The sequence below is a fragment of the Lepisosteus platostomus genome, unplaced genomic scaffold (assembly GCF_059453375.1).
Source record: "Lepisosteus platostomus isolate fLepPlt1 unplaced genomic scaffold, fLepPlt1.hap1 Scaffold_32_H1, whole genome shotgun sequence".
NCBI lineage: Eukaryota > Metazoa > Chordata > Actinopteri > Semionotiformes > Lepisosteidae > Lepisosteus > Lepisosteus platostomus.
This window is the reverse complement of record NW_028291660.1, coordinates 285,001-305,546: the sequence shown is the minus strand read 5'-3', so window position 1 is coordinate 305,546 and position 20,546 is coordinate 285,001. Positions and strand designations below refer to the sequence as shown.

Here is a 20,546-nt window from a genome sequence, read left to right as displayed (position 1 = left end):
GACCCCCAGGGAAGGCCAATGCTTTCTAAGTTGATGGTTCCCTACAGTAGACTGTACCTTATCTTCAAAGGTAATGTATATTGACCCAAATCAGTTTTGGACTCCAATCTACTGACGAAATGGAGCCTATCCTTTTTTCAGGATTTTAGCATCATACGTTTGGTATATTTAGTCCCTAATGATGAAAGAAATGATCATAGAACATTTGGACACTTTGTGGGCTTGAAATACAAAGAAAATCATGTTCTATGGTACAAGATAAATACAAAACTTAAGCTTTTATTTTAATTAGATTTATTTATAAAGCATAAGCAATCATTTATTACATTAATATATGTGTGTAGCGGCGAGGCTTATTAATAAGGCAGAATTAAGTGTTCTGAGCCTTTCCAAATGAGGCCCCATTTCTCTGTTCATCTCTGTGGTGCAGCCACAGAGAGACTATTCATGCAGGGTGATTTAAGGTCCTAGGACAGCTCCCAAAGGGGGATGCACTTAGCTAAGCCTTTCTATCATGATCAATGGTCATCCATTGGCGCCTATCTGTCTAGGGAGTGCCAGTTGGACATCTGGACTGCATTACTAAGTGTCAGGACTAAGTGACTCATATCTCACCTTGATCAATCAATCAGGGACTTGTAGGGCCGAGTAACCCACATGGGACTCTGATGCCCATGGAACTTTCAGCCAATCAATGAGCTGAAGTTCCTCCAGGTAAAAACAGGCAACACAGAGAGCCTGTGAGATTCAGTAAGATTCAGAAGGGAGGATTCAGAGGATTCTGTGGACAATTCTAAAGGGAATTCAAAGGAGAATTCCAGGGCAGGACGGCCCAGGAGCAGAAGGCTCCCAAGGGCAGGACATTCTCGCAGCGCGCCTCCTGACCATCCTGAGACTCAGCCCGGACAACCACGGAACGGCCAGTGTGTCCAAGTGCCAGAACTTTCCTTTGTTCTAAGAGTCTAGAGCGGAGGTTGCCAGAGAATAACCAGAGGATCCACCCGAGGTTAGCACCAGCAGCAGGCCTTGTGAACAGGTCGGAACTGTGGACAGCTGAATCACTATTCAGAACTAGCTCTTCATCAGAAACGAACCAGTCCTCTTCCTGACTTGCTCGGACCCACAGTCATCTTTTCTCCTGTGCACAAACTTTGCTAGTTAAAGCCAACACTAACTAGCCGGTCAGTGAGCATCAGCAGCGCAGCGTCGCAAGCCGCACAGCACAGCCTGGCACGGAGCCAGAGAGCGCGGATTGGACAGCAACAGCCTGCAACTGTTTCTTTGTACCCGCAGGAAGATCTGAATCCCCAAAGATTGGATGAGTATTCAACTTCAATGCATTACAGCTCGAGAATTCAATTGTTATCCCAACCAGTTGATATCAATTTAATTCCTAAGAGTTATGTACTTGTTTGAGTATCTAATGTAGAAGTTATAACCAAGTTCATTAACGAAACGGTCTTAATGAATGATATACTGAACGTATGTCCTCTTGATATGTGTAACACTTCGTAACTGACTGAATATATATCTTTTGTATTCTGATAACCCTCTTGATAAGATCTGTTAGGTTTACATGCATATTTTATGTATTAATAAATGTATCCTCGTGTATTAGTACCTGTGTGTGCGCGTTGTTTGAGTTATGTCGCATGGTTTGATTCTAAAGCCATCAAAAGAATCAACTTTGTGATTTACTGCTACAATTAATAATTGTCTCAGTAAATGCCCAAACCCTACAGAACTGGTGCCTTCAGAGAGCCACTACATTTAATTTTGCTATGGCAACATTACATATTTGGCGTCCCTGAGCCGGTTTTCTTACATTATTTGGCGTCCCTGGGTGGGCGTGGCAAGACTGAAATGAGTCAACCAAGCGGAATAATTCAATATAAAACGCCGCGGGTTTCATACACAACAATACGGTGTGCTGAAAGCCGAAAGAAAAAAAAGTTCCCCTTGCTCTTTAAGCAGTGCTTGATTGTTTTGTGATCTTTTGCGATCTACCGGGTTGATTGCATACTTGATCTTGTGGTTTTCTGTGGTAAAACTGTGATTTCGTACTTAAACGTAATACTCTTTAAGTTTAACGATGGTTGCTAAAAGGTCTGAATTCGAGTCGCTATTAAGCACTCTCTCTAGCAGCGACAGGTCTGACCACGATCTCTTCCATATCTCCGTCAGCGGAGAAGCTAGAAGGATAAATCTCCATTCTCTGAGAGAGCTAGCGAAGGACATAGAGAGATTTGACCCCGCAGTGTCAAAGAATAATATCGAGAGTTATATTCAGGACCTCAGGTATACCCTGCAGTATCTGCCAAACGCCACAGAACAGGAGAAAGTGTTTCTGGTCAGGAAAACTACCAGCAGAGCTGTACATGAGTGGATGGCTAGGCAGATGAAAGAAGTCTGTAATGATTTTGAGCAGCTTTGTCAAGCACTTATCGAAGAATACAGTGCGTTTATTGACCCGACTGCTGCGATAGCCGCCGCTCTTAACATTAAGCACAAGAGAGCAGAGTCCCCTCGCGAATATTACGAGAGACTTAGACGAACTTATTTTGCAGGGCGAAATGATGAGGGTTGCGAAGAGAACACACATTTCAAGGGTTTATTCATTGCGAATCTCCACCCGTCAGTCAGAAAGATGATCTTAATGCATACAGATGCACAGACCATGAAAATGACTGATATTAAGAGATTCGTGCAGAAAGCCTGGGAGTATGATGTCCAAAGTCGCTCTGAGCAAAAAGCTGTTAAAGTGACTGTGTTTGCCGTCAGAGCCAGCAGGGTTAATTCCCCCCTGCTCGAAGGAGCACAGGCTCCTGAGCTGGCTAAGCCCCGTTCCAAAGCATGCACACAGGACCACACCCAGCGTCCTAAGTGCCATGAGAACACCGGGGGAGGGAAAGGGCTAGATAAAGCTGAACAAAAGGATTCAGTAGCCACCCGCCTGGCCAGGCTTGAACAAGCTTTATTAGGACAGGGACAACCGCTCCCCAAGGCTGCCGGAAGCGTGAATGAGCTGATACTCTCCACTGGAGGAGGCGGAGACCCGCCCCCTCTCCCTCCCTCAGTCTATCTGATTGAGCAGAAGGGTTCCTGCCTGGATGAATTCAGCCACTCCCAAGTGAGTGCTGACTCCACCCCTGAAGTCACAGAGCAGGCAGTAAAACACAGAGGAAAAGCAAGAAGCTTTTACCTCAAGGCTGCCATGGGAGATGTCTTACACTGTGAGACACTGATTGACACTGAGGTTGAAAGGTGTTTGATGTCACACGGCAAGCTCAAACGGGTTGAAAAAGAAAAGGGCATGCGACTCAGAGAGGAACCTTTGGTGGATCACCAGAAAGGCAAAGTGTGGAAACAGGTCAAGGCTCCTAAGCCTTCTGTACAGAAGGAAAGGGGGGCCAAGAGGCAGACTGTGCTCACACAGTGCCCACCAAACACAGAAGCCTATGTGGAGATTCCTTCTGTTCCCTCTGGACAAGAAATAAAAATATTTCCTTGTTCCCCGGATATACAGGGAAGTCGTGTCCCGGCCAAGGTCCCAACAGCCTCCATGCCACAGGAGCGGTGCTCCAAGCAGCCGCCTGATCCACCAGGTAAAGCACACACCTTTTACATCCCTAAAGAGGAGCAGATCTCCCCACCTGGCGATGAAAAGGAGCTTTCCCTGTGCACACTGGCACCCAAGAGGGGTCAGGAACACCACCCTGCAGTGGTGGAAGGGATCCAGATGGCAGGAGAGCAGGTTGGTGATGTAGCCCTCACCCTTAGCCCTGAGAGGTCCTCTATTAGTAAGGATCTGCTTGAGCAGCTGTCACAGGGCCACCGCCAGGTGCCCCTGGTGCAACATTCACAGGTTAGACAGGAGGTCCAGCTGGACGCTGAGACTACTGCGCTGTGGACACACCTGATCCCAGATGCCGATTCCCTCTGCTGTGACCCAGGGAACCTGCAGTCAGGTAACATTATTTCTCACAACTACCAGGTAGTGAGTGAGACTGACCTGATTGTTCCTGCCTCAACGGCAGGGTTGCCAACACACCCAGTCCCCCAGAAGGGACAGGGAATGAAAGCCGAGCCGGTTTTCTTACAGCCACCAGCTCAGTCTGTCAGTCTGAGTCTGACCAACAGTGGTTCAGCCAGACTGGAGCTGGATGGTCAAGTCACCCGCCTGCCAGTGCAGGACATCGCAAAGAGGGGTGTCAGAATCCCCGCCTGCACTGACATGGCCCTGGTGAGTGATAGTAAGTTCAAAGACAGTGAACTAGCTATCCCAGTGCTGGGGCAGCTCCCTGAACCCCTAGCAAGGGAAGGGGGGAGCGAGCAGGTGTCCTACACCCACGCCCAGCGAACGATTGTAAACATGCCGATAGAGGGATTCCTCAATCAGGAAGTGTGCAGGGTGGACCTGAACAGTGAGAATGGGGTAACAATCCCAGATCACTCAGGTGCTCCAGATGACCACTCAGCCGAGGGTCAGGCATGCTCTACCGCTGCACCACCCCCTGCAGGGTTCCTAGAGCACAGGCATGAACAAATCGAAAAAGCAGATGCCCTGGAAAAGGAGGAGCAGCATCAGCAGCTGCGTCAGATCTCCCCATATTTCCAGGATGTTGGTGCCCAAGATGCCACAGGGCATACTGAGAAAGACACCATGTACACGCTGCGCCAGCTTAGAAAGGCGACAGTCACTCAGAAGGAGATGACTGGGATCAGCCACCCGAAAAGACTTTTGGGAGGACTGATTGCTGCCGCCACTGTTGCACGTTTGCTTTTTTCTGGTAGGTTTGTGTGCTACTGGCACTCTCACCCTGACTGCCCCAAGAAGGCAGGGGTCAGAGATGCCAGAGGGTAGTGACAGACTGTATCGACAGCAGCAAAAGTTGGAAAGCTTAGGGAAAACCCTACAGGCAATTTCCTATGCAACAGGGTTAAACCTTATTCCCCAACCAGTGGACATGATTGTTGGTGTTATACAGTGGGTTTATGCTTGTGTGCAACAGGCCAGAATGTTGACACAAGACCTATTAAGGGAGCTTAGTGCCACTGTAGCTAGTCTAACCACGGCACGATTCCCAACCCACTTGATTCCACTCTTCTCAGTAGAGGAGTATGTGACATTAACCCCATCGCTCATAGCTCACCCAGAAGGCAATCCAAGATTGAATTTGGTTCCAAATCTTGAGATGGGTATGGCTACCAAAGCTATCCATTGGCTGTGTCTAAACGATTCACCAATGAAGGGTGTAAAGCTACTAACGAGCAGAGGGAGGTTAATGAACCCCATGAAGAGCAGGTAGGAAGTAAATGGCTGGTCAGCACACCACATTTAACTGACACTATGACTTGTGACAGGCATGATACAGCTACCACAATGCAGCTACCTAATCAAACAGTTTTCCTGCAAGTTCCCGAGGAGGCCATAGTACAGCATGGTAACTTAACACTGTACGGTCTGGAACCAGACAACATAAGACCAAACTTGAGGTCATGGATGCCTTCAGGTGCCACACTATTGAATTGGATAGAAATCCAAGAAACAGTAAGCCCTGAAGAGGTACAGGTAGTTAGTTTGCTTTAATGGAACAAACCTCCAAACCACCCAAGCAGATACCCAACACAGGTGTTGTGGTTTATCGCGGGGCTGGGAACAGGAACTGTTGTTATTGTAACACTGCTGCTGGGAAGCTGGATCATGACTGACAGTGTACTCTGAATGCTGTACTCTTGCATCAAAATGTAATCTGGGTAGCATGAATGAGTCAAAGGTAGCATGTCAAAAGAAAGGAAGTGATTTCTCCCCAAATATGTACTACAGAGGTATCAGATATTGACAGTGAACTTCCTGATGTGTAATTCCTAGACTTAGATAATGTCTCCTACCGTGTTTATACATACTCCAGATGTTATTCATCCTGTTTGTATCCAATGCTGGTTCCGGTATGAATTCTCGAGGAGTAATGTGGACATTTAAGATTAATGTTCTAATGGCAAGGGACATCACTTAACTCTGTTTTGTTTTGAAGGCAACAACGCCTCAGGACCTCATGACCTTCAAAAAGGGGGGATATGTAGCGGCGAGGCTTATTAATAAGGCAGAATTAAGTGTTCTGAGCCTTCCCAAATGAGGCCCCATTTCTCTGTTCATCTCTGTGGTGCAGCCACAGAGAAACTGTTCTGCAGGGTGATTTAAGGTCCTAGGACAGCTCCCAAAGGGGGATGCACTTAGCTAAGCCTGGCTATCATGATCAATGGTCATCCATTGGCGCCTATCTGTCTAGGGAGTGCCAGTTGGACATCTGGACTGCATTACTAAGTGTCAGGACTAAGTGACTCATATCTCACCTTGATCAATCAATCAGGGACTGGTAGGGCCGAGTAACCCACGTGGGACTCTGATGCCCATGGAACTTTCAGCCAATCAATGAGCTGAAGTTCCTCCAGGTAAAAACAGGCAACACAGAGAGCCTGTGAGATTCAGTAAGATTCAGAAGGGAGGATTCAGAGGATTCTGTGGACAATTCTAAAGGGAATTCAAAGGAGAATTCCAGGGCAGGACGGCCCAGGAGCAGAAGGCTCCCAAGGGCAGGACATTCTCGCAGCGCGCCTCCTGACCATCCTGAGACTCAGCCCGGACAACCACGGAACGGCCAGTGTGTCCGAGTGCCAGAACTTTCCTTTGTTCTAAGAGTCTAGAGCGGAGGTTGCCAGAGAATAACCAGAGGATCCACCCGAGGTTAGCACCAGCAGCAGGCCTCGTGAACAGGTCGGAACTGTGGACAGCTGAATCACTATTCAGAACTAGCTCTTCATTAGGAACGAACCGGTCCTCTTCCTGACTTGCTGGGACCCACAGTCATCTTTTCTCCTGTGCACAAACTTTGCTAGTTAAAGCCAACAGTGAGCATCAGCAGTGCAGCGTCGCAAGCCGCACAGCACAGCCTGGCACGGAGCCAGAGAGCGCGGATTGGACAGCAACAGCCTGCAACTGTTTCTTTGTGCCCGCAGGAAGATCTGAATCCCCAAAGATTGGATGAGTATTCAACTTCAATGCATTACAGCTCGAGAATTCAATTGTTATCCCAACCAGTTGATATCAATTTAATTCCTAAGAGTTATGTACTTGTTTGAGTATCTAATGTAGAAGTTATAACCAAGTCCATTAACGAAACGGTCTTAATGAATGATATACTGAACGTATGTCCTCTTGATATGTGTAACACTTCGTAACTGACTGAATATATATCTTTTGTATTCTGATAACCCTCTTGATAAGATCTGTTAGGTTTACATGCATATTTTATGTATTAATAAATGTATCCTCGTGTATTAGTACCTGTGTGTGCGCGTTGTTTGAGTTATGTCACATGGTTGGATTCTAAAGCTATCAAAAGAATCAACTTTGTGATTTACTGCTACAATTAATAATTGTCTCAGTAAATGCCCAAACCCTACAGAACTGGTGCCTTCAGAGACCCCCTACATTTAATTTTGCTATGGCAACATTACATATTTGGCGTCCCTGAGCCGGTTTTCTTACATGTGAAAATAACATTTTAGCATCATATTATTACATACAGGTCTCTAGCTTCAACACAGTGATATATATATATACTCAGTGATTTATTGGTACATGCCCAGGTCAATAATCAGAATGAGGATTTATTTCCAGACGGGCTACAGGTAGTGTTGTGAAATACTTCAACACACTGGATCGCAGATTTAGACCCCCTGCACTCTTACTCCTTAAAAACCAAAGAAATGAAGATATGTAGCAATTACATTGCAACAGGGCTGACAGTGACTTAATGCTTATACTAGTGGACTTCTGGTACCTTTAGGGTACGGTGTTCCCTGAAGGGCTCTCAAACCCCGCATTTCAGATGCCTAGCTGTTTCGCTGATGTGTTGCACCTCAGAATCACTTTTAAACCTTACCTCTGGTATCTTTAATCCCTATTGCTCAACGCATGGTGAAAGTATTGCATAAATGTGTCTGAAAATGAGCAATGGGCACCTGAGAGACTCATTTGCCTGTTTCACAAATGATCATATTTGACTAGAGATTCTGTTTGGGATTCAGTTGTGCATTCTGACAGCAATCGCTTTCAAAAAACGATACATTCTGGATGAGGTCAAGGTGCAGGAACACTGTATTTAGGATGTGTTTGCACTTATTCTGTGTCTCTAGCTTCAACACAGCGATATATGTATATGCTCACTGATTTTTTGGTACATGCCCAGGGCAATAATCATTATGAGGATTTATTTCCATATGTGCTAGAGGTAGTGTTGTGAAATTCTTCAACACACTGGATCGCAGGTTTAAACCCCCTGCACTCTTACTCCTTAAATACCAACAAATGCAGATATGTAGCAATCATATTGTAGCGGACACTCATTTGCCTGTTTCACAAATGATCATATTTTACTAGAGATTCTGTTTGGGATACGGATGTGCATTCTGACAACAATCTCTTTCAAAAAATGATTTTACCTTATCGCAGCTTTGCCCTTCTTGCCTCTTTGGAAAATATCTCCATCTTGTGGTCGTTGTTGGTAATGTCTAGACAATATCTCCATCTTGTGGTCGTTGTTGGTAATGTCTAGACAACATCTCCATCTTGTGGTCGTTGTTGGTAATGTCTTCTTATGCCCTTTTTTATTTTAATTCTCTATTAGTTGATTCTAGTATCTCTACAATGGAGCTGAAAATTTTCCAGAAAGTGGTTGCAAGCCCGATATCATGCGAAGAAACTTCAGGATTCGGGGATCAGTCAATGGATTTTCTTCAAAGTTGGATTTTTGCACTCTGTGGACCAAGAGATGTTGTTCTATAATGTTTTTTTTTTTTCAAATTTAAAAATATCATTTTTTCATGGAGCTTTGAATGGGATGGATTCACCCTCCTTTAGCCAGGACAGAGCTCCAGGAGCCTGGGTAGGATTCTAGCTTTCTCCCCTTGCAGGCACCTGGCACAGAAGACAATATTTTTTTCCTTAAAATCTTTTTTTTTGTGTGTTCCTTGTTGTTCCAAACTTAATTTTAATCACTTTTAATTAGAGATTTTATTAAAAATAGTGCAATAAATGACTAATTTCACAAAAATTAATGTAATATAAAACGGATGTTTTCAACTTTATTGTAGTGTTTTAGAAACTAATATGTCTTCAAAAATGGTTGTTTTTCACTCCTATGAATGAAAACTGTTGTTATATGATGTTTTTTTTTTCAAATTTTAAATGATCATTTTTTCATGGAGCTTTGAAGGGGATGGATTCACCCTCCTTTAGCCAGGACAGAACTCCAGGAGCCTGGGTAGGATTCTAGCTTTCTCCCCTTGCAGGCACCTGGCACAGAAGACATCATTTTTTTTCCTTAAAATCTTTTTTTTTTGTGTTCCTTGTTGCTCCAAACTTAATTCTATTCACTTTTAATTAGAGATTATATTAAAAATAGTGCAATAAATGACTAATTTCACTAAAAATACTAAAAGTAATATAAAACGGATGTTTTTAACTTTATTGTAGTGTTTTAGAAACTAATATGTCTTCAAAAATGGTTATTTTTCACTCCTAGGAATGAAAGCTGTTGTTAAATGATGTTTATTTTCAAATTTTGAAAAAGCAAAGGATTCTAGCTTTCTCCCCTTGCAGGCATCGGACACAGAGAACCTCATGGTTTTCCTAAAAATCATTTTTTATGTTCCCTGGTGTTCCAAACTTAGTTTTAATCAATTTTAATTTGTTATGTTACAAACAGGGTAATACAGTCTTAATTGGACTATAACTAATGTCATATTGTCTGCTACAAAACTGATATTTTCAGCTCTATTGTAGAGATTCTAGAATCAACTAATAAAGAATTGAAATAAAAAAGGGCATAAGAAGACATTACCAACAACGACCACATGATGGAGATATTGTCTAGACATTACCAACAACGACCACAAGATGGAGATATTGTCTAAACATTACCAACAACGACCACAAGATGGAGATATTTTCCAAAGAGGCAAGAGGGGCAAAGCTGCGATAAGGTAAAATCATTTTTTGAAAGAGATTGTTGTCAGAATGCACATCCGTATCCCAAACAGAATCTCTAGTAAAATATGATCATTTGTGAAACAGGCAAATGAGTGTCCGCTACAATATGATTGCCACATATCTGCATTTGTTGGTATTTAAGGAGTAAGAGTGCAGGTTTAAACCTGCGATCCAGTGTGTTGAAGAATTTCACAACACTACCTCTAGCACATATGGAAATAAATCCTCATAATGATTATTGCCCTGGGCATGTACCAAAAAATCAGTGAGCATATATATATATATCACTGGGTTGAAGCTAGAAACACAGAATAACTGCAAACACATCCTAAATACAGTGTTCCAGCACCTTTGACCTCATCCAGAACGTATCATTTCTTGAAAGGGATTGCTGTCCGAATGCACATCTGAATCCCAAACAGAATCTCTAGTAAAATACGATCATTTGTGAAACAGGCAAATGACTGTCTCAGGGGCCCATTTCTCATTGTCAGACACATGTATGCAATGCTTTCACTGTGCATTGAGCAATAGGGATCAAAAACACAGCAGGTAAGGTTAGAAGTCATGTTCTATGATCATTTCTTTCAGCATTAGGGACTAAATATACTAAACGTATGATGCTAAAATGTTATTTTTACATATATTAATGTAATAAATGTTTGCTTATGCTTTATAAACAAATCTAATTATAATAAAAGCTTAAGTTTTGTATTTATCTTGTACCATAGAACATGATTGTCTTTGTATTTCAAGCCCACAAAGTGTCCAAATGATGCACCTTTGACCTCATCCAGAACGTATCATTTCTTGAAAGGGATTGCTGTCCGAATGCACATCTGAATCCCAAACAGAATCTCTAGTAAAATACGATCATTTGTGAAACAGGCAAATGACTGTCTCAGGGGCCCATTTCTCATTGTCAGACACATGTATGCAATGCTTTCACTGTGCATTGAGCAATAGGGATCAAAAACAGAATGGAAACAGACATGGAAACCAACAAGGATGGGATTTGAACCCATGCGTGCAAAGCACAATGGACTAGCAATCCATCGCCTTAACCACTCAGCCACCTCGTCAACAAAACTGGGCTGTCCCAACTGGGTTGGCGCGCTCCAGATGATCTTTTTCTTTTTTTTCCCTCGTACTCGAGGGTCATTTTCCTGTTCCACATGCGATTTCAACATTTTCCTTGGGAGATGTCAAGCCAGCAAGCCACTGCTGTGGTTCAGTGGCCAGCGTGGAGTTCAGTGGCCCTGTTGTACACAGAAAGCACATTGAGCTCCTTGGACATGAAAAGTTCCAGATAAAAGCCATTTGTCATCCTTTCTCTTGGTGTCGATGTTGCTATTGTATGTAAAGGTGGCAACTTGCTCAGCGAGCAGGCGGAGCACACACCGAATGCAGATGTGTCTGAGTGGCGTGTCCAAGTGGCTGCAAAAGGACAGCACTCCCGGGGCGCTGTGGCTTAGTTGGTTAAAGCGCCTGTCTAGTAAACAGGAGACCCTGGGTCTGAATCCCAGTGGATAACCGCCTATGGCTAGACTTAATTAAATGCAAGTATTCATTTCCTGTCTTTAACACGACTTGTTTTTCTTAAAATGGATGCAACTTGCAAAACATGAAATACAAACCTTGCTAATCAGCGCTAGCAGCTGGCAAAAAAAAAAGAAGTCAGCAATGTTTTTTTTCTTTAACCTTAACCCTGCTAATGGAGAAGAGTTAAACGACCGAGTCTATGCAGCTTAAACGGTGCGCACGTCGGGTTCTTAGCTGAAAGGGTGGTAAATCACGCTCACCCCAGTCCTTAATCTTTTAAAGAGGATACAAAATTGAACCTAGTCGCCACATCACATACATCCTGTTCAATGATAAAAAGGTAACATCTATCCTCGCTCCAGAGTAAATCTCACGTTGAGGGCATATTTTTTTTTCACTTTACCGTGAATCGGGCTCGGCTGCACAGAGGAGAGAGCAGAGCAATGAGGTCACGGGGACAGGGGAGTCACACGCTGGCGGTTTGAATACGCGGAAGATCACTGAGGGATCCACAGTATATGGACCCTCCGTGCGCAATCAGTCCGCACTCCGGACTCTGAATCCTGCCATCCGAGTTAAGATCTCGGCAGAACCTGAAGCGCAGTTCCTTCTTAAAACGTAATCTGGTGAGCATTTCTAGAATCGTACTTGTATAGATGCAGCCTTTAATGTGTTGCTAGGTTAAAATTGATGACTTCTTGTATTTCAGTAGGCAACTGCCCTCTTGATTTCAGATTGAATTTCTTTATTACAGGGGCGCTTTTATGATGACAGAGTCATGTTCAGGTACTTTGCTTGATGGAGGAAGCTCATTTCGGACTCTGTGATCTGCTCACCTGGAAAGGTCTGCTGTACTACTACAAGAGAGAAGTAGAGTCTGGAAGAAGGGACAATTTTATGATGCTTTGGAAGGTAGTTTTTTTTTTCTTTGAAATCGAAATGAATCAGAATATCAGAGCAAAAGACAAACTCTTGGTTTGGTTTAAAGAGATATGGTTTTAAAACAGACAAAATGTAGAAAACAGGTGTTTCTCACTTTTGGAAAAGAATGGACCGGGGGTATTTTACTAGTTGCAGTGCTGAGCTCACCGGGTTGCAGTCCTGCAGTGTTGCACCAGGGTCAGTGGTGCAATGGATAACACGTCTGACTACGGATCAGGAGATTGTAGGTTCGACTTCTGCCTGGCTCGGGTCGTTTTTAAACGCATCAGGCTACTCCCTAAGTAGCCTGTGCTACTTACTGTATTGTAATCGTACCCAGTAAGAGATTTCCTTCATGTAAATGAACTGCACCTGACAGCTTTAGAAAAACACCTGGGCTCAGTACGGTGCTGAGAGCTCAGCGTTGCTGTTGTTCTAATTAGCACGCACTGCATCGGCTATGAACCCGAACTTTTCAATTATTCCGATCAGTAAGTCAACACGTAGTCCACATGAAAGGTAGAAATATTCTCTTGTCTGTCTCTTGTTTGTATAGAACTGAATGTCCCTGACAATGTACTGTTAGTTTTAATTGAAGAACGGCATTTGTGTTCAAATATACCAGACAAGTTTACGTAACTGCTCATGCGACACTCAGTTGTAATTAGTCAAGAAATAAAGTCGAACAAAAGCTGCGGGTTTGATTCTGAACGTATGAGATTGCAGCGCCTTTTACTGCCATTGACAAATGATAGAGATTCGAAGAGAGATCCTTCAGACCAGCAAGCAAACCCACGGCTATTTCGGTTTTCTATCTAGGCAACGTTGGTGTCTGCGATAGCATACATGAAAGCGTGATGCAATTTCTGTGGCTACATTTGTTGCACATCATGCACAGTAAGAGTGTTTCTAACACCAAATAAAAAGTCAACAATTAGCGATCACGCCTTCTCCTCAGTTAACCCACTGAAACCCTTGCTGTTAACAGTTCTTTAATGCGTGCTTTACGAGCACCTACATATCGTGTCGGTTCTTTCAGCTTTATTCATTAGGTTTTCAAAGGCATAAGTAGAGCACCAGAGGTGCGAACGCAGAATGTGTGGTAATCTGAAGAACTGCTTTCCATGGCAGCGGGTCCAAACGATTTAGCATTTTTATAGTACCGGGAAAGGAGAAGCGGCACTTTGCCTTTGCCGCGCAGGCACAAGGCGACGTGCGGCAGACGCCGGAGTCGGCAAGTTCCGAACCTGCGCGGGGAAGCCCCAACGCATTTCGAGTCCATCGCCTTAACCACTCGGCCATGACAAAAGCGAGCTCGCTGCCGCCGCATTCCTCCTATAATCTAACACGGAGTGCGAAGTCGCTGCGGAAACCTTTTTAAAGTCGCTCTCCGTTAAAAAAAAAAATACCTTTCACAAGATTCGTGCCGGCAGACAGACATGCCTCAGAGGGTTTAAGGCTGGCTTCACGTTCAAATGATGAAGTCCCCCAGTCCGGATGTCAAAATGCAACTTTGGCAGACAGAAAAAACATCAACAAACCACAAATGTGGAAAAGGATTTTACAAGCTGCACCACACTGCACTTTCCAAAGCATTTACATTCGTGTTAGACGCAGGAATTGCCTTTGATTTGCGCGCTTACGAACGCCATGGAAAACGAAACAAAACTAAAGCCCTCAGCTCCTGCACTTGATTATAATGCCGTTACGTGTCGAAGCAGGAATTTACGTCATCCTACCACTGCAACACGGGGAATAGAGGGAAATGAGAACAATCTACGAATTGTCTCTAAACAGTCCCTACAGTTGTAAGACGCCTGGAAGCGTGCACCCCCATCATTAATCTTTGCGCATCTGTGCAAGGTAAACTCTGGAGCAGTCTCTGAAACGGCTCAAAGGAAACACGTGATTGATTCCATGTGCATCTGGGGTTCATTTCTTATTTACATTTAATTCAAGGGAAAGGCTTGGGTCAGTTTCAGACGGCCTCCAACAGCGAGATTCAAGCGTCCCACCTTCAGCCCAATCTGCGCCGCCAGAACGCCAATGGCTCCTCTGGTCTCCGGGGTGCGGTTGTGACTCCGTAACCTAAAGTGTTGGTGGCAGACAAATGGAGACTAACAGTTGATGTCCTAGGACATGACTACATTGTGACACTCGGTGGGGATGGTGACCATTGCTTGGAAAAGAGTGCGAGGCCCCTTTAGAAAAACATTTTGTTAACAGGCATTCTGCCTCAGCCTAAACACCTATAGCTTGCAAAGCACATGCTATTAGACAGGCACCTCTGCAAGACCTTAAGAGTCTCTTAAACTAGTGATAGAAAGGTGTTCCCAATAGGCGATGTTCGGCTTTCAAATCATCTCTCCGTGGAAGCGCCGAGATGCAGCTGTTTAAGGCTTAGAAGCAGCTGACTGTTTCACTACCTAGCTGATCACTGTCAGTCAGGGAGCTCAGAGGTGAAAAGCCTGTCTGAGAGACAATTCGTCGTCGATCAGTTCAATATGTTCCGTACCAGCTCGGCGCACCTGAGATCATCTTGGTAGCCGTGTAGCTCAGATGAGTGAGAGCGTGTGTGTGTGTACCACCGTGATTGGATGCCGGTCCTTCTCAGGTCACAGTAAACCTTCTGCTGCCTAACTTCCCTAATTTTGGGGATCCCTTTGAAAAAGCAAAGGAAAAAAAAACTGTCTCTCATCAGCGTGATTGACCCTCCCCAGTGTGCCCCAGTGGCCTAATGGCTAAGACACTGGCCTCCTAAAACAGCGATTGTGGGTTTGAGTCCCATCTGGGGTGCTCCTGTCCCATTTTGAGCGTACAAATGTCCTTGTGATTTGCAAAGCTACAACCCCACCTTACTTAGTGAGCGTCTCTGCTTTTCTCTCACATACAGTTGGGAGAAAAACTTTTGTAAACAGCCCTTCGGAATGATGTGGATTTCTGCATGAATGGCTCCTAACATGTGATCTTATCTTTATCTAAGTCATAATAATTAATAAAGAGAGTCTGATTTCACAAACAACACACGCCCAACATTTGACATTGCTGTTTCTTTATTGACCAAATGGTTTAAACAATCAAGGTCATTGATGGAAAAAGTATGTGAACCCTTATATTAAGGAGCTAGTGGAACCTCCTTTATGACAAAAACCTCAATCCCCACTTTCTGTAGTGGCTGGTCAGACCTGAGCAGCGGTTAGGAAGTATTTTGGCCTATTCCTCTATGCAAAACTGTTTCAGTTCATGTATATTTTTGGGATGTCTTGCGCTGAACGGCCTGCTTCAGATCACGCCACAGCACTTCAATGCGATTGGGGTCAGGACTCTTACTTGGCCATCCCAAAATATGGAATTTCTTCTGTTTCAGCCACTCTGTTGTTGATGTACTCCTTTGTTTTTGTCATGCTGCATGACCCAGCGTCTTTCGAGTTTTAGATCACAGGCAGACACCCTGACATTCTGCTGTAGAATTTCCTGATACATCTTGGAATTCATCGGTCCCTCGATGATTGCAAGCCGTACAGCCTCCGCCATGCTTCCCAGGTGGGATAAGGTTTTGGAGTTGGTATGCAGTGTTTTGTTATCTCCAAACATAACGCTGTGCACATTTACCAACAAGTTCAACTTTTGTCACGTCTGTCCACAGAACATTGTTCCAGGAGTTGCTGTGGAACATCCATGTGGTCTTTAGCAAACTTGAGAGGGGCAGTGGTGGTTTTTTTTGGGGGGAGAGCAGTGGTTTCCTCCGTGGTGACCTCGCATGATCACCACTCAGATTTCTGTTCAGATTTCTTCTTATGGTGGACTCATGGACACAGACGTAAGACAAAGTCAACCACCTGTTCGCTAGATCCCATACCCACTCAGCTAGTCAAAGATTCCCTCGAAGGACTGGCAGGACCTATAATTAGTATGATGAATGCATCGCTTGCGTCAGGCGTTGTACCTGATCAATTTAAGGTAGCGGTTGTTAGACCGCTCCTTAAGAAGTCAAATTTGGATCCACAAGTTCTTAACAACTACAGGCCTGTCTCAAAGGTCCCATTTCAATCTAAAAGTTTTGAGAGAATAGTTGTTGCCCAACGTCAATCGTATCTGGATTCAAATAATATACTTGAGAAATTTCAGTCTGGTTTCTGAAACAGCATTAACAAGAGCCTTAAATGATATTCTCTTAGCTACTGATGCGCGGAATGCAACAGTGCTAGGTTGCAACAGTGCTAGGAATGCAAACGTTAGGTTGCGCTTCTTCATGCTGCATGGTCGGCATGAGTGGAGCTTTTTAAACGTCTGTACTTAGTGCGCCTCATAAGAAATCGTTTGTCCCCGTTCAAAAGAGATTGTGCGATGTCCTGCAGCGTTCGCAAAGCAAACCTTTGACAGTTTGAAAAGAGGAATTTATTCTGCTTCCTGTGCGTGCAGTAGTTACAAAGTTGAACGTCTTTACACGATCTGCTGCAGTTTTCAGTGGGCGGGCTTTGTCAGATGGCTTGGAAAAACGCACTGTGTTTCGGCTCGGGAAACATCATGAGCAGTGTCCTGCATGTTTTCTGTGTATAGCTGTCTTTTAACGCATACAGAATTCATTCGAAATCATTGATTTCTCCAATTAACAAAGGTCCCTTAAAGGATGAGTCAAAGTAACGTCTAATCGGATTAGTTTCCTTAGAGCTGGTTTAGAGTTTGCTCAAGAGTTTACCTTTCACAGATGCGCAAAGAAGAAAGTTGGCGGTGCACGCTTCAAGGCGCCTTACAGCTGTAGGGAGTGATTCGAAACGATTCGTGGCGTGTGCTCGTTCCCATATACCGTACACCCCGGGGTGCAGTGCTAGGATGACGTATAATACCGCTTGGGCAAGTAACGGCGTTATACGCAAGTGCGGGACGTGAGGGTTTTCGTTTGTTCGTTTTGTTTTGCTCTGCTTTGCTTTGTTTTGCTTTCCATCGCGTTGGTAAGAGCGTAAATAAAAAGGCGATTCCTGCGTCTACCACTAATGTAAGAGCTATTTCAAGTGCGACGTGGTGCGGCTTTTCAAATGCTTGTGGGCATTTCTCTGTTGTTGATTCTTTTTTTGTGTGTAACAAAGTGGCATTTTCATGTCCGGACGGGGAGACTTTATCATTCCGACATGAAGCCACCCTTAAGTCCTCTGAGGCGTGTCTGTCTGCAAGGCTTGTATTTTGGAAATGTTTTTTTGAAACGGAGAACGACTTTGAAATAGGCTTCCGCCGGCGCCTCGCGATCCAGGTAAGATTGTAGCAAGAACGCAGCGGCAGTGGGGCTTGCTGTAGTCGTGGCCGAGTGGTTAAGGCGATGGACTAGAAATCCATTGGGGTCTCCCCGCGCAGGTTCGAATCCTGCCGACTACGTTATCCGCCTCCAGGCGGTGTGTTTCGGCGCAAGCAAAGAAGCGCGCCTCTTTGCTGTTCCTGGTGGTTTTAAAACGCCCAATCGCTTGTACCCGCTGCCTTGGAAATAAGTTCTTCAGCGTCCGCGAATGGCATTTTGCAGCTGGAACCAGATGTCGACGCGTTTTGCACAGAGCACCAAAAAAGCGTCTTTTTTGAAGGCCCAGGCACTGAGCATTGGTGGTTCAGTGGTAGAATTCTCGCCTGCCATGCGGGAGGCTCGGGTTCGATTCCCGGCCAATGCAGTGGCTTTTGCAGCGAGCGGCTCCATCACTTGCATCCCCTTGCAACTCGCAACTCAAAAAACCCACTGAAGCTAAGCAGGTGTGAGCCAGGTCAGTACCCGGATGAGGGTGAGCTACAGGGAAAAACAAAGCTTCCAGCTGGAAGCGGTGTTAATGGTGCCGGCGGTGGGGCGCTCACCCTGAGGTCTGTGCGGGTCCCAATGCCCCAGTATAGTGACGGAGATGCTGTGTTGTAAAAGGGCGCTGTCTTTTGGATGAGATGTAAAACCGAGGTCACAGCGCTCTGTGGTCATTCAAAATGCCACCAAAACCTTTGACAAAAGCTCTTGGTAATTGATGGTCTTCAATAATGCTTCTCCTTTAGGTACATTTTAAATCAGCTGAAAAATGCTGTGAAATGGGGGGGCACTTCAGGCCAGTGTAGGATTTGGGTTACAAGAACCATGAAACTGCACGAGAAAGCCCGTACACTGAATTACACGGCTTTCTATTCAAAGGAGGACAAAAGAAATTCCCTGAGTTCGATTTTTTGCAGCACAGAGAGGAGCACTGTTGTGAGGCCGGTTAGCTCAGTTGGTTCGAGCGTGGTGCTAATAACGCCAAGGTCACGGGTTCGAGCCCCGTACTGGCCAGGTCCTTTTCTCCTCTCTTACCAAAGCTGTTAGGTTCCTTTCCGTGGTGAGAGGGGTTGTCATGCAACGTTGCCACATAGTGCCGACAGACAAGAGTGTTGCGGGAGAAGAGAAAAGTGTTTGAAGATTTAAGAGTGTCTTAGGTGGAGCCAAAATCAAGTGTCACAAATACAAGTGGGAGGATTTCCAATGTTTAATATGGAAAAAATAAGCGGAAGTTATCTGCCGGTCCGGCACAGTCTGCCATGCTTTTGTCATATACTGTAAAGTGGTGTCGAACTGGGTGTCGAACTGGAGCCTCACCATTTGCATATGTGAGGCTCCAGTTATACATCGAGTGTCACATTAAATGACAAAAATGAAGAGAGTTAAAGCAGCTGGAGAGGTTTTCTTACAACTTTTGAGCTGACACAGTTTTGGAAAATGTTTCCTTCACGCTGCACTGTACAACATAGGCAGCCAAGAGTCTCCAAAACAAAACAGAATTGACAGATAGGAGAAAATTCCCACTCGTCCTGAAGTTCCCAAAATCCAGCACTGAGCGTAAACAAAGTGTCTAAGTAGCGTGGGAATGCTAACCCTAACCCTAGCTGGAGTTTGAGCAATCCAGCACTGAGCGTAAAAAGATGAGTCAAAGTAACGTCTAATCGGATTAGTTTCCTTAGAGCTGGTTCAGAGTCTGTTCAAGAGTTTACCTTTCACACATGCGCAAAGAAGAATGTTGGGGGTGCACGCTTCAAGGCGCCTTACAGCTGTAGGGAGTGATTCGAGACGATTCGTGGCATGTGCTCGTTCCCATATACCGTACGCCCCGGGGTGCAGTGCTAAGATGATGTACAATACCGCTTGGGCACGTAACGGCGTTATACGCAAGGTTTTCGTTTGTTCGTTTTGTTTTGCTCTGCTTTGCTTTGTTTTGCTTTCCATCGTGTTGGTAAGAGCGTAAATAAAAAGGCGATTCCTGCGTCTACCACTAATGTAAGAGCTATTTCAAGTGCGACGTGGTGCGGCTTTTCAAATGCTTGTGGGCATTTCTCTGTTGTTGATTCTTTTTTTGTGTGTAACAAAGTGGCATTTTCATGTCCGGACGGGGAGACTTTATCATTCCGACATGAAGCCACCCTTAAGTCCTCTGAGGCGTGTCTGTCTGCAAGGCTTGTATTTTGGAAATGTTTTTTTGAAACGGAGAACGACTTTGAAATAGGCTTCCGCCGGCGCCTCGCAATCCAGGTAAGATTGTAGCAAGAACGCAGCGGCAGTGGGGCTTGCTGTAGTCGTGGCTGAGTGGTTAAGGCGATGGACTAGAAATCCATTGGGGTCTCCTCGCGCAGGTTCGAATCCTGCCGACTACGTTATCCGCCTCCAGTCGGTGTGTTTCGGCGCAAGCAAAGAAGCGCGCCTCTTTGCTGTTCCTGGTGGTTTTAAAACGCCCAATCGCTTGTACCCGCTGCCTTGGAAATAAGTTCTTCAGCGTCCGCGAATGGCATTTTGCAGCTGGAAGCAGATGTCGACGCGTTTTGCACAGAGCACCAAAAAAGCGTCTTTTTTGAAGGCCCTGGCACTGAGCATTGGTGGTTCAGTGGTAGAATTCTCGCCTGCCACGCGGGAGGCTCGGGTTCGATTCCCGGCCAATGCAGTGGCTTTTGCAGCAAGCGGCTCCATCACTTGCATCCCCTTGCAACTCGCAACTCAAAAAACCCACTGAAGCTAAGCAGGTGTGAGCCAGGTCAGTACCCGGATAAG

The 20,546-nt window shown here is 45.0% G+C and overlaps 5 non-coding genes across 5 annotated transcripts; all 5 read left to right on the top strand.

Moving 5' to 3' along the window:
* Positions 1-17,805: 17,805 nt before the first annotated feature.
* Positions 17,806-17,887, top strand: trnas-aga (transfer RNA serine (anticodon AGA)). Its single transcript has one exon. It is a non-coding gene; the product is annotated as a tRNA-Ser (tRNA).
* Positions 17,888-18,100: 213 nt separating this feature from the next.
* trnag-gcc (transfer RNA glycine (anticodon GCC)) lies at positions 18,101-18,171 on the top strand. Its single transcript has one exon. It is a non-coding gene; the product is annotated as a tRNA-Gly (tRNA).
* A 558-nt stretch (positions 18,172-18,729) lies between these two features.
* Positions 18,730-18,803, top strand: trnai-aau (transfer RNA isoleucine (anticodon AAU)). The gene has a single exon. It is a non-coding gene; the product is annotated as a tRNA-Ile (tRNA).
* Positions 18,804-20,073: 1,270 nt separating this feature from the next.
* trnas-aga (transfer RNA serine (anticodon AGA)) lies at positions 20,074-20,155 on the top strand. Its single transcript has one exon. It is a non-coding gene; the product is annotated as a tRNA-Ser (tRNA).
* Positions 20,156-20,368: 213 nt separating this feature from the next.
* Positions 20,369-20,439, top strand: trnag-gcc (transfer RNA glycine (anticodon GCC)). The gene has a single exon. It is a non-coding gene; the product is annotated as a tRNA-Gly (tRNA).
* The last annotated feature ends 107 nt before the right edge of the window (positions 20,440-20,546 follow it).